Here is a 13,832-nt window from a genome sequence, read left to right as displayed (position 1 = left end):
TAAGAAGGGCGGTGGGTCGATAGCTTTCTACTTTGTTGCTGGGTTTGCCAGGTTTCAGAATAGACATTATCTTTACCTTCTTGAACTCCAATCGAAGTTGACTAGTCAGCAGGATGTCAGTAAAGAACTCTGCCAACCATTTCTTATCATATCCTCCAAAATGAATCAGAAATTCTGGATGGATGCCATCTAAACCAGGTGACTTAAAAGGTTTGAGGTCCTTCAGTCCCATCTCAATGTCTAAAACTGTAAAGTGACGTGCATATTCAGATGAGGGAGAGGTTGTCTTTTCAAGTCACGAAGCTGTTTGCTGTTCTTCCTAGTTCCACCCTTTATTAAGGTACAGCCCCAGCATTTGCCGGGTATCGAAATGGCAAACTACGGTAAACCATATTCAGGGCTGCCGACAGCGAGGATCGAACCCACTATCTCCCGAATTCAAGCTTACAACTGTGCGACCATAACAGCATGCCCACTTCTTCGGTCGTATAATTCTTGTTTTGCTTTCAAATGGAATGCAAACTCGTCTGGCTTTACTTCCTATGGCAGCAAGATCATATCTCGGAGCTTACTTTATATTTTCCACCTGCGGTAGTCCTTCGGTTGGAGTATAATGTCGTTAAGTCTTAATTTTGGACTGATAGAAACGGTAGTTGTACGTTCAAATCTTCTCGTGACCACAATGCTTGTGTAGTCATTCATCCCTTTCTTTGATAGCTGCCTTTTCTTGATGTTCATCGAATGAATTGTCTGAACTGTCTTCGCGGCGCTGGTCATTTGGCTTTAAGGCAATATTCAGCAGGTTGTGGGTTCGAATCCATTCGTCGGCAGCCCTGAAGATGTTTTCCCGTTGTTTCCCATTTGGACACCGGGCAAATGCTGAGGCTGTACGTTAATTAAGCCCAAGACCGCTTCATTCCCTTTTCCTTGCCTTCCTTTCCAATCTTCCCATCTCCTCAAGGTCCCTGTTCAGCATAGCAGGTGAGGCCGCCTGGGCGAGGTACTGGTGCTCCTCCCTATTTGTATCCCATGACGCCAAATCTGACGCTCCAGAACACTGCCCTTGAGGAGGTAAAGAACGGATCCCTCGCTAATAATAATAATAATAATAATAATAATAATAATAATAATAATAATAGTAATCGTATGGCCTCAGCTACCGTGTGCAGACATTTCAATTTGACGCCATCTGGCTGTCTGCTCGTCAATTTCGACGTTCCGTTTTACTCTAGGCCCACTAGATGGAAAAAGCAATCCCTCTGAGTCCGATGGACAAATCGACGCTGGAGAGTAAACGGATGAAGAAAGGAAGAAAGAAAGAAAGAAAGAAAGAAAGAAAGAAAGAAAGAAATAATAACAATAATAATAACATACTGTAATATCTCCAATGTTAGGATATGATAGGTACCAACACGGTACAAGTGAAATTTAATTTCCTAATAGATCTAGTAATATAGGTAAGACCATCAGTATAATTTTCTTTACATAGCGAGCTCTTGTAGTAGCTCATCCTTTCACAAGAAGTCAGAATGAGGAGCACGTCTATACCAACATCTGATCTGAATCCTATAAAGACGTTCCTTTGAGCCTGTTGAATGCAGTAGTCTTCAGTTACGTGAACGGAATTCGACAGCTCTTGGACAGCTACACGCAGTCTGATCGGGATTAATGTTTAAAACTGTCTCATTATAATCTCTAGGTTGCCCTGAATCCTTTAGTGATTGTTCAATGACCTTTCACCATTATTTCCAATCCAACTTCACCGTGAACTCATTGTAGTGCAAGGGACCAAATCACCATAACTTAAGTAAAGTACGGAGCCTTTGAGTATTATCACGTAGTCATTGAACTATTGTCTACAGTCGTGAACAAAGTGTATAGTGTATCAAGAAAATATAAATAAAAATCAGCTAATTTTCCGTCCGCGGAGTAGGGAAAGTAATAGTAACCCACCATCTGTAATAATCACATAACCACATTTCAGTTGAGAATTGTAGTGTAGATACGGTATACAGTATTAGATAGTCTCTTGCCTGTTATATTCGTGTGTAGTTTTGTGCGAACGGCAGGTTTCATTTCTGTTATAGCATAGTAGGATAAAGTACTACTAATATTAATCAGTCTACGTGTTTAACTTTGTTGGTAATCCTTGAGTACCGGTAGTTCTTGCGAATATCTAGTTTCGGGCCTAATTGGAATTCTCACTTCTATTTGTGCTTAGTAATAACCCGTTGTAATTAGGATACGTCTCAACGTATTTTCAAAATTGTTGTAGTGTATTATAGTAACTTATTAGAAATTAGAGTGCTTATTCTATTATTCTGAGTAGTTTTGCGAATTTCGAAATTTAATTGAAATTTCCTTTCCTGCTTGTGCTTAGTAATACCGGTAACCTATTGTAATTAGAATACGTCGGAACGTAGTTTAAAGTTATTGTAGTGTATTGCAGTATCTTATTAGAAAATAGTGTGTTTATTCTGTTACTGTGAAATATTTGTGTAGTATAGTATCTGTAGTAACTCTCTTAGTAGAATTCTGTCGTAGTAGTTAGGTTAGACTTAACTGCAATTTAGAATTGTGTAATTCTTGTGTATTATTCTCTGTTTCCAGTAATTAACAGCAATTTTCATCATGTTAGGGTGTTGTAGGAATAAAAAATAGTACAATTCACATGAGTGACGGGCCCCGAGAAATCTCGTAGTACGCTCGCCAGCGGTAGGTGACGGGCCCCGAGAAATCTCGGTTTTATTCACGACATTGTTTTCGGTCTTCCTGTGACATCTCGTGACCATATCGTGAACTATTTCGGACGTGCACATTGAGTAGAATAAATCGTAGATGTATATCTGCCACTTTTATTTTATTCACGGCCTCTTTTATTCTTTGATTTAGTTTCGAAACGTCGACTTTCTTTCTGCCGGTTCAGTCAATGACAAGATGGAGCGCCCGCTGACGACGATATTTTAGAAGAATTATATGGCAATGATCGTTCAATTGGAAATAGTGTAATGAATTAGTGGAAACTGAATGTGAGAGTGATAGCGGAAGTGATATTCAAGCCTCTACAGGCCGTAATTTACCTAGTGTACTTATTTACTCAAGTGATTCTGGCAACGACAACGATGTAAACATTAATGACGTGTTAGGAATTGACGCTGAAGATGGTTTTGTAAAGGCAGATCCACTACTACTAGGGGCATTGGAGAGTAACCATACCAACTTAAAAGATAAAATATTGACTGGTTTAATATTTATTTACGTTTTTATAATCAAGTGCACCCTAGTATGCTTAGTAGAAAAATGTCCGGTCCACAGGGTATGTGACAAGCTCAAGCATCCGGCCAGCAATGTGTTAAGTAGTATTGTAGTGTAGTAGTAGCCAATATTAATTACCTCATTGTTGTGTGATCTTTCTGAACTATCCTAGACAAAAAGAATCCTTTCACATTTATTTTGCACATAATAAGTTATATTATTTTTTCTTTTCTTTTCAATATTCAGTAAAGAATGGTTAAGGAGTGCAAGTGTAGGAACTGTGGGTGTGGCCAGGCATTAAGGAGTATGAGGGAGAAGTTGGAGAGTTTGAGGGAGATAATTACGATTTTCTCAGAGGACAGGAAGGAAAGTAGGCCTCCCTCAAACTATGTACAGGATATAGTAGATGTAAAAGAGGGATGGGAAGGAAAGGGGTGAATTGTAGAAGACAGGTGGTCTAACGTTTTTAGGGGAAGGAGATTACGGGCTAAGGGCTCCATTCAGAATCAGAATTCAGGACAGGTGTGTGTGAGAAATCGGTACGAGTCACTGCAGGTAGAACAACCGAGGGAAGATGAGGAACAGGGAACTGTTACTGAGAAGTGTGGGAGTAGGAGAAAGGGAAAAGGTAGGAAAAGGAAATCTGGAGTAGTGGATAGGAAAAGACAGGTGGAACAGGGTCATGGGATGGATAAAAGGGAGAAGGAAGTAGCTTCTGCAGCTGTCAGGAAAGATAAGACTGACCAGGAGGGGAGGGGAACAAATGAGGTGGGTAGGTTTGAGGCTCTGGTCATGGGGGATTCCATTGATAGACATGTCGGGAAAGTGTGTGGAGGAAAGGGTACCAGGGTAGAGTGTTATACAGGAATTAGGTTAAGGCAGATGTTGAGAAAAATAGAGGAGAAGGAGGACGGAAATGAGAAGGTGGTAGTGTTTCACGTTGCTACTAACGACGTAAGAAAAGCAGGTATAAGTACCAACATAACTGGGGATGTGTGGGACCTGGTAAATGCAGCACGGGTGAAATTTAAGGAAGCGGAGATTGTTATCAGTGGAATACTGTGCAGGAGGGATACTGACTGGAGGGTGATTGGGGATTTAAGTGAGACTATGGAGTGGGTATGTGGGAAACTGAGAGTGAGATTTCTAGATCCAAATGGGTGGGCAGGAGATATGGATCTGCACTCAGATGGAATTCTCTTAAAATTCAGTGGTACATATAAATTAGGAAATTTGTTTAGAAGGGTTGTAGGGAGGTACATTCAGGGAAACGGGGTGACGTACCGAGCGGTGATAAGGGAATAGCGGACTGGAAATCAAGTAGAGGGGACATAAAATGTAAGTGCTCAACTGTAGAACTATTGTAAAGAAAGGAATAGAATTAAGTAATTTAATAGATATTGAACCCTTTAGGTCCATATTGAGGGATACCTACCTTCCTTACCTATCAGCAAAGTTCACGAGATCTGTCTCTTGGGTCGTTTCGGGTTCTTCGTCACTTGCTGAGGTAAAGGTAGGGTTCATTAATTCTAATCTATCTACTGGAATGAAAGGTCTATTTAAAAGATTCCTATTTATTCAGGGAAATGAAGTAATTTACTATGTCAACGATGTCATAGTCAATTGTGTCCACAGGACACCACAATCATTTTTACATAAATGTCAGAACACTGGTGTGAGACTTTAACGTAACTGCCTGATGGGCAATCTTACTAGAAACCATTATCTCAATTATTAATCATTTAAGAAAGGAAAGTCTGTAAATCCTTAAATTCGGCTTCCATGTGAGACCACATGTACCATCATAGTGATTCGTTATGGTCCAGCCCTCGTAACACGAACTCTGGACTCTGAGTATAATTAAGGCCGTCCAATCGGTGTGTGCCACACAGTGGTTCTACGGCATGGACCCTTAATTGAATCGATGTGACCTGCGTCTATGTCATGGACCGACATCTAATCTTCTAAGTTACTTTAAAGTCATTGTGGATGATGACCGCAAGGAAATGATGCTACAATGGCATATGGCCCTAATCTAAGTCACTGAGGTTGATGACCCCCTGACCATCCAAGTTTCTAGGCTGAAGGCTAAACACAATTAAGTTACATCGGTTGATGACCAAAGTTTCCACTTTACTATCCCCAGCACATTCACTGCTCAATCAATCAAAGTTCAATAATTACAACAATAGCAATGCTCACAAACTTTGTGGCAGTAAAATCCATTTCCTTCGGATATGTCCCTTTAATCTTTACTTTATTTTTAATATTCCCCAGACAACAAACTAAAATTTCCAGAATGCATCTCCAAGTTATTCGCTTGATTAAAGTTATTTCAAATGCGGTTTCACTGAATTTAATAATTTAATAAATTTAAATGATTTAACGAAATATTAACAAACAACAAATTTTATCTCCGCGGACTCTGGTTTCCTCACAAATTTTCTACGCAGCTGTGATGTGAATTCAATATTGCGATGTTTATCTGGCTGGAAAAGAATTTGTTACATCATTCATGTCCAGCTATATATCTCGTATCGTGATATCACACTTTAAAATCTAATCTAATCCTAACCGTTATTAACACTTGGATATCCTAATAATCTACGTACAAACCAAACAACTCGCCATATAATTACGATGTCATATCTCGTCATTACCATTATGAATTTTGCACACCCCTCACAGACAAATCGATCATCACGACCATCGCTCTATATTTTGGACAACCCTGAAATTGGGTTACTCTGTTCCTTATACTCAAAGTTCGTGATTTCAAATGTTCATTACGTCCCCAATTACAGTATTTCACAATACTTAGATCATTACCGGCTATGAAATTTCAACTAAATCCAGCATTTTAACGTTTCCCTGGCCGAGAATACAGTCTCAATACCAAGCCTGTCCCGTTAGATAGCTGAGGTGTCTCACCCCCCTCGCTCGCTTGGCAGTTACAGGAACCACCTGGTTTATTCACAGTTGACTGACTTCTCAAATGTTCCCTTTAAACTCTGCCGACATAATTAAACAAATACGATATTCTAACCAACAAAATGCACAGATTATGCTTCAAGATGCCCACACTAATTATACGCGTCGCCAATTGATACCGCTATGGATTTCTATGAATTTCTTTCCATTCTCAACATTATAAAATATTCCTCGGGCTATCATATCCCGGCTTCAATGACAGGACTCTAACCTGATTCGCACGTCTCATCTCAACTCATATAAAACACTCCTCGGGCTTCCGTGCCCCGGCTTCAATGACAGGTCCAACCTGATTCACAAAACTAACCTCTGTTTCCCAGCTCCACAATTATCATCGACAAAGAACTGGAATAAAATCCTCACTAGAAATACCGACGTATAATATCGCACAATGCATTAATCATGAATAACTTCGCATAAATGATATCGTATTTAATAACTTGATTTTTACGAGAAATGACTGAAACATTCTACTAGATCTTTTATTGTCAGTCAGACACAGTTTAAAATGGGCATTAAATAAAAACGTTTCTCTCCGTGACCAAATTCATCACCCTAGGTTCTTATCCGACAGCGCGCTTCCACTCGATTGAAAATGAGTAACCATGGATTATTATTATTAACGTCAAATTGCAGACAGAAGAATATTACATCGAATGAACATCTTACTTCGACATCACAAAATACAGGCAGTACACTCACACGGATGACGATCTACATTGGACGTGATATCACTTCAGAACCCTTATCAATAACTTTTTACAACATTATACGGCTTTCGCAAGACTTCAAAATTTATCCAAGTGGAAAATAAAACAAATGACTCTTTTAGTCGTACTCTCACATTTACAAAACTTAGTAGGGCGACCACTGCGTCGTAAATCCCCATTCAAATACACTTTTAGAAATCACGAGATGAGATATAAGAGGTAGTAAGATGGAAAGTCACATTACCTTATGTAGTCACACCATTGTTCGTCATAGGGCTCACCTGTGACCCTGGCATTTTATTTAGCCATCTTTACATTCATGGCTGTACATCTCATTATGTTTCTTCAGTTTTCCTGGAATAAAGCATAAAAAAAAGAAGAAATACCCTTCACTTGTTTGCGGAGCGCACACGATGGATTATAATTATTCCCGCACACGAATTACTTAATCACATTAGAATATTTCAGTACTGTGACCGTCCTATCTGATACACTTATTTCTCTCAAGAAAACTATCTCCCCATGGAGTCAAGACTTAGCCGCAATGGCTAAAATCTGCAGTTGAACTCAGTCTACTTTCGTTGGTTTGATTTAGCAGAGCAGCTCAACAATTTTTCGTCCGCTTTGTATCACAAATGCCGGAGAAGGAAGCTTCGTCATGGCGTCCCTTCATATTTATAGCAGTTACCCCCTCTCTTCGGATCTCTCCCTTTGCCGCCAAGAAAAATTTCTCTAAATTTTCTGACTTACCTAAACTGTAATTTCAAGAGTTTTGAAAGTGACTACATGCTTGCTACATTTCTGGCGGTAGTGTTCATGGACATATAAAATTTTTACGGGTTCGATTTGTGAGATGATTGACCCCCTTTGATAGGCACTATATTTTTTGACTTGGCGTGGTCACGCCGTGTACACGCGCTTTGAAATAGTTCATAAAAATTACTTGAGATTCTTCCGCCGTCGACACGTGTGGTTGACGTCACGTACCCCAGAGCGTGGGACCGAAGGTAATCACCCCCTCGTCACGTGTCAAATCCATGCTATCAAGAATCCAACTTTAGTTTAATTATTACATTATGCATAATGTTCTTAGGGCACAAAGGTCATGGGTTCATATTTCCCCCAAGACACGAATTCCTTTCGCACAGTGACAAGGAATTTCCTTTAAATACTCCAGATGGCGAAATTTCTAATTTTGACGTCTGATGAAACATGACCTTTGAATGTAAATTCCTTTCCTCTCTCTTATGCAGTTGGTCATCTTCTGGTGTACGGATACTGGTTGATGCCTTCAGCTTCCTGGTAGTTCTTGGTAGCTTGGAGAGTTCGGGGTTGCGGGGTAGATCTCCAGTGAATGGTAGTTGACTTATTGGAAGTTAGGTGGTTTGTCCTTCCAACTTCTCGACGAACTTGCATTCACATCAAAATGCGAAGTTTCTGGGTTCAAATCCCTGTCCTGGTGGTAGGTCTTTCGGATAGCTCCAGTATGGGACATGTCTTGAGCTCCTACACAGTCAGTGTTGACTTCCCTTCGTTGGATGCTGTCCTTCCATTTGTCCTGTCCGGTACCTGACCTCAGCTCTCTCAAATACTGGTCCCCTTCTCTCCTTCTCTCTTCAGGCCCGTGCCAACGGTCAGAACGTCTGGAATTTTCGTAACCGTCCCCTCTTCTGTTGCCTTCATTCCCGCGTGGGTTCCTTCGTCTTAGATCTGAGTTCCCCTGGTATCGACCCTGGTTTCTTCTCCATTGTTCTCGGCGTCTGTCCCACTCTTCGTGATGGTATCTGGGCTGTTCCCAGTTCTTCCTACCTTGGTATGGCCTGGTGTCGAACCGCCGCCCCTCATTCTCATATCTCGGTGCTCGGGAAACTTCCCTATCTGGCGCGCTCTCCTGGCTGTGATTTACGACATTCACCTGGGGCTCTGAATGCCTGACTATTCGCGGGGCTGATTGATGCGAATGGGTCTGGTCCAGCTGTCGCAATATCAATTCTGCCTGCATCGGGGTTTCGACCTTCGCAGCAATTAATATTCTCTGGATATCCGGTGGGAACTGTTTCTGGATAGCCTGAACCAGTTCTTGCTGACTTGGGGCTGATTCCAGTTCCTTGAACTTAACTAATTGTTCGGTAAAGTAAAGCGAAAATTTCGGCGGTCCTGCTGTGTTATACCGGCGACTATATAACTCTAGCCTTAGGTTCTGCTGAATCTCAGAATTCCAAAATTTGCCCAAAAATGCGGTCTGAAATTCCTCGAACGTGTCAAAGCTATACCGGAAACCTTTGAACCACAGCGACGCAACTCCGTCTAGGTACCGTTCCACAGTCCTTAGTTGCCTCTCTTCAGGTATCCTATTATCGCGAATATACTCCCTAAGTTCTCTAAGAAAACCCTTTGGCGTCTGGGTACCACTGCCATCGAATTTCTTAGGCTGATCTTCCTTAAGACGAATCATGTTTATAACATTAGTGACGTTTTGCCCCTGAGAACGGGTAGAATTGTCAAAGTGTCCGTTCCCTGCAGGATGTATGGGACTACTAGCGTTGCTAGGGCAACTGAATGACTTATCTGAGGTGCGGCGAGATTTACTGACCACTTCCTCTATCTTGGCCTGGACTCCTACGATATTGTTCACTAACCCATCCAGTTCCAATTTCCGGGCACTAACTTCCCCCTTAAGAGCCTCATGAACAGATGTCAACTCGTCGCTCAGTGTTATGATCTTATCTTGGGTATCTTTAAGTTGTTTCGATAGGTCTACCCTTGTATCGCCTAAATCCTTTCCTAGTTCCTCAATATCTGCTTGTACCTCCTCAATACTCCTAGCCGTTTCTTCCTGAGTTGTACCTAATTTTCTCATATCCTCTTTACTCATCTGGATTAATTTAAAGTCAATGGCCTCAATACGCTGGTCTACAGTTGCCTTGACGTCTTCGGCTACCTGGTCTACTTTGTCATTTACGACGGCTATCTCTTTACACAACATTTCCTTATGTTCATTCATTGCTGTGAAGACCTTTGACTTATCGTCTTCACGCATGATGTTGAACTTCTCTACCTCTGTCTTCAGATCGGCCTTAAGCTCAGCTTGATCTGACATCAACTGCTGATGTAGTTCCCTACATTCGTTGACGTGCCTATCGAGGTCTCCTCTAATTATGTCCTGATTTCCACTAAGAACACGATGTAGCTCGCGAGTTTCTATAAACTGCTGATTTATTTCATGTTTAAAGTCACCAATGTCCTTCCTAATATCAACGCTAGCTTCCTTACAACTATCCTGCGTGTCCTGCACTTTAATGTCAACATTTTGAACAACTTCCTTCATACCTTTTAATTCTACGTCTGCACTATCTAATTTATTGTCCACTGTCTCCAGCTTATTATCCACTGTTTCCAACCTTACACTCATAGATTTAATATTCTCACTTAAGTCCTTGATCATTTGGTACAACGGCCCTTGGGCCAATTCTCCCTCCTGCATAAACATACTGTATTTAACAGAAAACGATAGGTCATCGGTGAGCCCGAGACTTCAACGGCGTATAATAAGACTACAACGATAAACATCACAACATCCTCCTATCTAACACATCACACTGTTAATGCAATATTCTCTAAAATTTTATTTAATGAAATGTGAAATTCAATGTTCACTCGATCAAAGTGATCAGCCAAAACACTCAAACCAGTATTCAAAAATTTGGGAAATTACACTAACACACTTAAATTATACCTTTCATTCAGTAGATAAATTATTCTCATAGTGGTATCTCCTAGCCTTACTCATCGGGCGTTTATCTATTTCTTCGAGTTCACTCTCAACTCTGGCGCACGATTTTATCATCCATAATGTGGCATAGCCTCAACATTATTTCTCTTTTCCTCTAGTACACGATTTTTCCAAAATATCGTTATCGTTATCGTGACTTAGGTTCCCTCATCGTTATCGTGACTAATGCCCCATCGTTAAGTGACTGATGCCACCACGTTGGAAGCCATTTTAATGAACCCTTTAGGTCCATATTGAGGGATACCTACCTTCCTTACCTATCAGCAAAGTTCATGAGATCTGTCTCTTGGGTCGTTTCGGGTTCTTCGTCACTTGCTGAGGTAAAGGTAGGGTTCATTAATTCTAATCTATCTACTGGAATGAAAGGTCTATTTAAAAGATTCCTATTTATTCAGGGAAATGAAGTAATTTACTATGTCAACGATGTCATAGTCAATTGTGTCCACAGGACACCACAATCATTTTTACATAAATGTCAGAACACTGGTGTGAGACTTTAACGTAACTGCCTGATGGGCAATCTTACTAGAAACCATTATCTCAATTATTAATCATTTAAGAAAGGAAAGTCTGTAAATCCTTAAATTCGGCTTCCATGTGAGACCACATGTACCATCATAGTGATTCGTTATGGTCCAGCCCTCGTAACACGAACTCTGGACTCTGAGTATAATTAAGGCCGTCCAATCGGTGTGTGCCACACAGTGGTTCTACGGCATGGACCCTTAATTGAATCGATGTGACCTGCGTCTATGTCATGGACCGACATCTAATCTTCTAAGTTACTTTAAAGTCATTGTGGATGATGACCGCAAGGAAATGATGCTACAATGGCATATGGCCCTAATCTAAGTCACTGAGGTTGATGACCCCCTGACCATCCAAGTTTCTAGGCTGAAGGCTAAACACAATTAAGTTACATCGGTTGATGACCAAAGTTTCCACTTTACTATCCCCAGCACATTCACTGCTCATTTCCTTCGGATATGTCCCTTTAATCTTTACTTTATTTTTAATATTCCCCAGACAACAAACTAAAATTTCCAGAATGCATCTCCAAGTTATTCGCTTGATTAAAGTTATTTCAAATGCGGTTTCACTGAATTTAATAATTTAATAAATTTAAATGATTTAACGAAATATTAACAAACAACAAATTTTATCTCCGCGGACTCTGGTTTCCTCACAAATTTTCTACGCAGCTGTGATGTGAATTCAATATTGCGATGTTTATCTGGCTGGAAAAGAATTTGTTACATCATTCATGTCCAGCTATATATCTCGTATCGTGATATCACACTTTAAAATCTAATCTAATCCTAACCGTTATTAACACTTGGATATCCTAATAATCTACGTACAAACCAAACAACTCGCCATATAATTACGATGTCATATCTCGTCATTACCATTATGAATTTTGCACACCCCTCACAGACAAATCGATCATCACGACCATCGCTCTATATTTTGGACAACCCTGAAATTGGGTTACTCTGTTCCTTATACTCAAAGTTCGTGATTTCAAATGTTCATTACGTCCCCAATTACAGTATTTCACAATACTTAGATCATTACCGGCTATGAAATTTCAACTAAATCCAGCATTTTAACGTTTCCCTGGCCGAGAATACAGTCTCAATACCAAGCCTGTCCCGTTAGATAGCTGAGGTGTCTCACCCCCCTCGCTCGCTTGGCAGTTACAGGAACCACCTGGTTTATTCACAGTTGACTGACTTCTCAAATGTTCCCTTTAAACTCTGCCGACATAATTAAACAAATACGATATTCTAACCAACAAAATGCACAGATTATGCTTCAAGATGCCCACACTAATTATACGCGTCGCCAATTGATACCGCTATGGATTTCTATGAATTTCTTTCCATTCTCAACATTATAAAATATTCCTCGGGCTATCATATCCCGGCTTCAATGACAGGACTCTAACCTGATTCGCACGTCTCATCTCAACTCATATAAAACACTCCTCGGGCTTCCGTGCCCCGGCTTCAATGACAGGTCCAACCTGATTCACAAAACTAACCTCTGTTTCCCAGCTCCACAATTATCATCGACAAAGAACTGGAATAAAATCCTCACTAGAAATACCGACGTATAATATCGCACAATGCATTAATCATGAATAACTTCGCATAAATGATATCGTATTTAATAACTTGATTTTTACGAGAAATGACTGAAACATTCTACTAGATCTTTTATTGTCAGTCAGACACAGTTTAAAATGGGCATTAAATAAAAACGTTTCTCTCCGTGACCAAATTCATCACCCTAGGTTCTTATCCGACAGCGCGCTTCCACTCGATTGAAAATGAGTAACCATGGATTATTATTATTAACGTCAAATTGCAGACAGAAGAATATTACATCGAATGAACATCTTACTTCGACATCACAAAATACAGGCAGTACACTCACACGGATGACGATCTACATTGGACGTGATATCACTTCAGAACCCTTATCAATAACTTTTTACAACATTATACGGCTTTCGCAAGACTTCAAAATTTATCCAAGTGGAAAATAAAACAAATGACTCTTTTAGTCGTACTCTCACATTTACAAAACTTAGTAGGGCGACCACTGCGTCGTAAATCCCCATTCAAATACACTTTTAGAAATCACGAGATGAGATATAAGAGGTAGTAAGATGGAAAGTCACATTACCTTATGTAGTCACACCATTGTTCGTCATAGGGCTCACCTGTGACCCTGGCATTTTATTTAGCCATCTTTACATTCATGGCTGTACATCTCATTATGTTTCTTCAGTTTTCCTGGAATAAAGCATAAAAAAAAGAAGAAATACCCTTCACTTGTTTGCGGAGCGCACACGATGGATTATAATTATTCCCGCACACGAATTACTTAATCACATTAGAATATTTCAGTACTGTGACCGTCCTATCTGATACACTTATTTCTCTCAAGAAAACTATCTCCCCATGGAGTCAAGACTTAGCCGCAATGGCTAAAATCTGCAGTTGAACTCAGTCTACTTTCGTTGGTTTGATTTAGCAGAGCAGCTCAACAATTTTTCGTCCGCTTTGTATCAC

This window comes from Anabrus simplex, chromosome 1 (assembly GCF_040414725.1).
Source record: "Anabrus simplex isolate iqAnaSimp1 chromosome 1, ASM4041472v1, whole genome shotgun sequence".
NCBI classification, from domain to species: Eukaryota; Metazoa; Arthropoda; class Insecta; order Orthoptera; family Tettigoniidae; genus Anabrus; species Anabrus simplex.
This window is presented reverse-complemented; position numbering follows the sequence as displayed.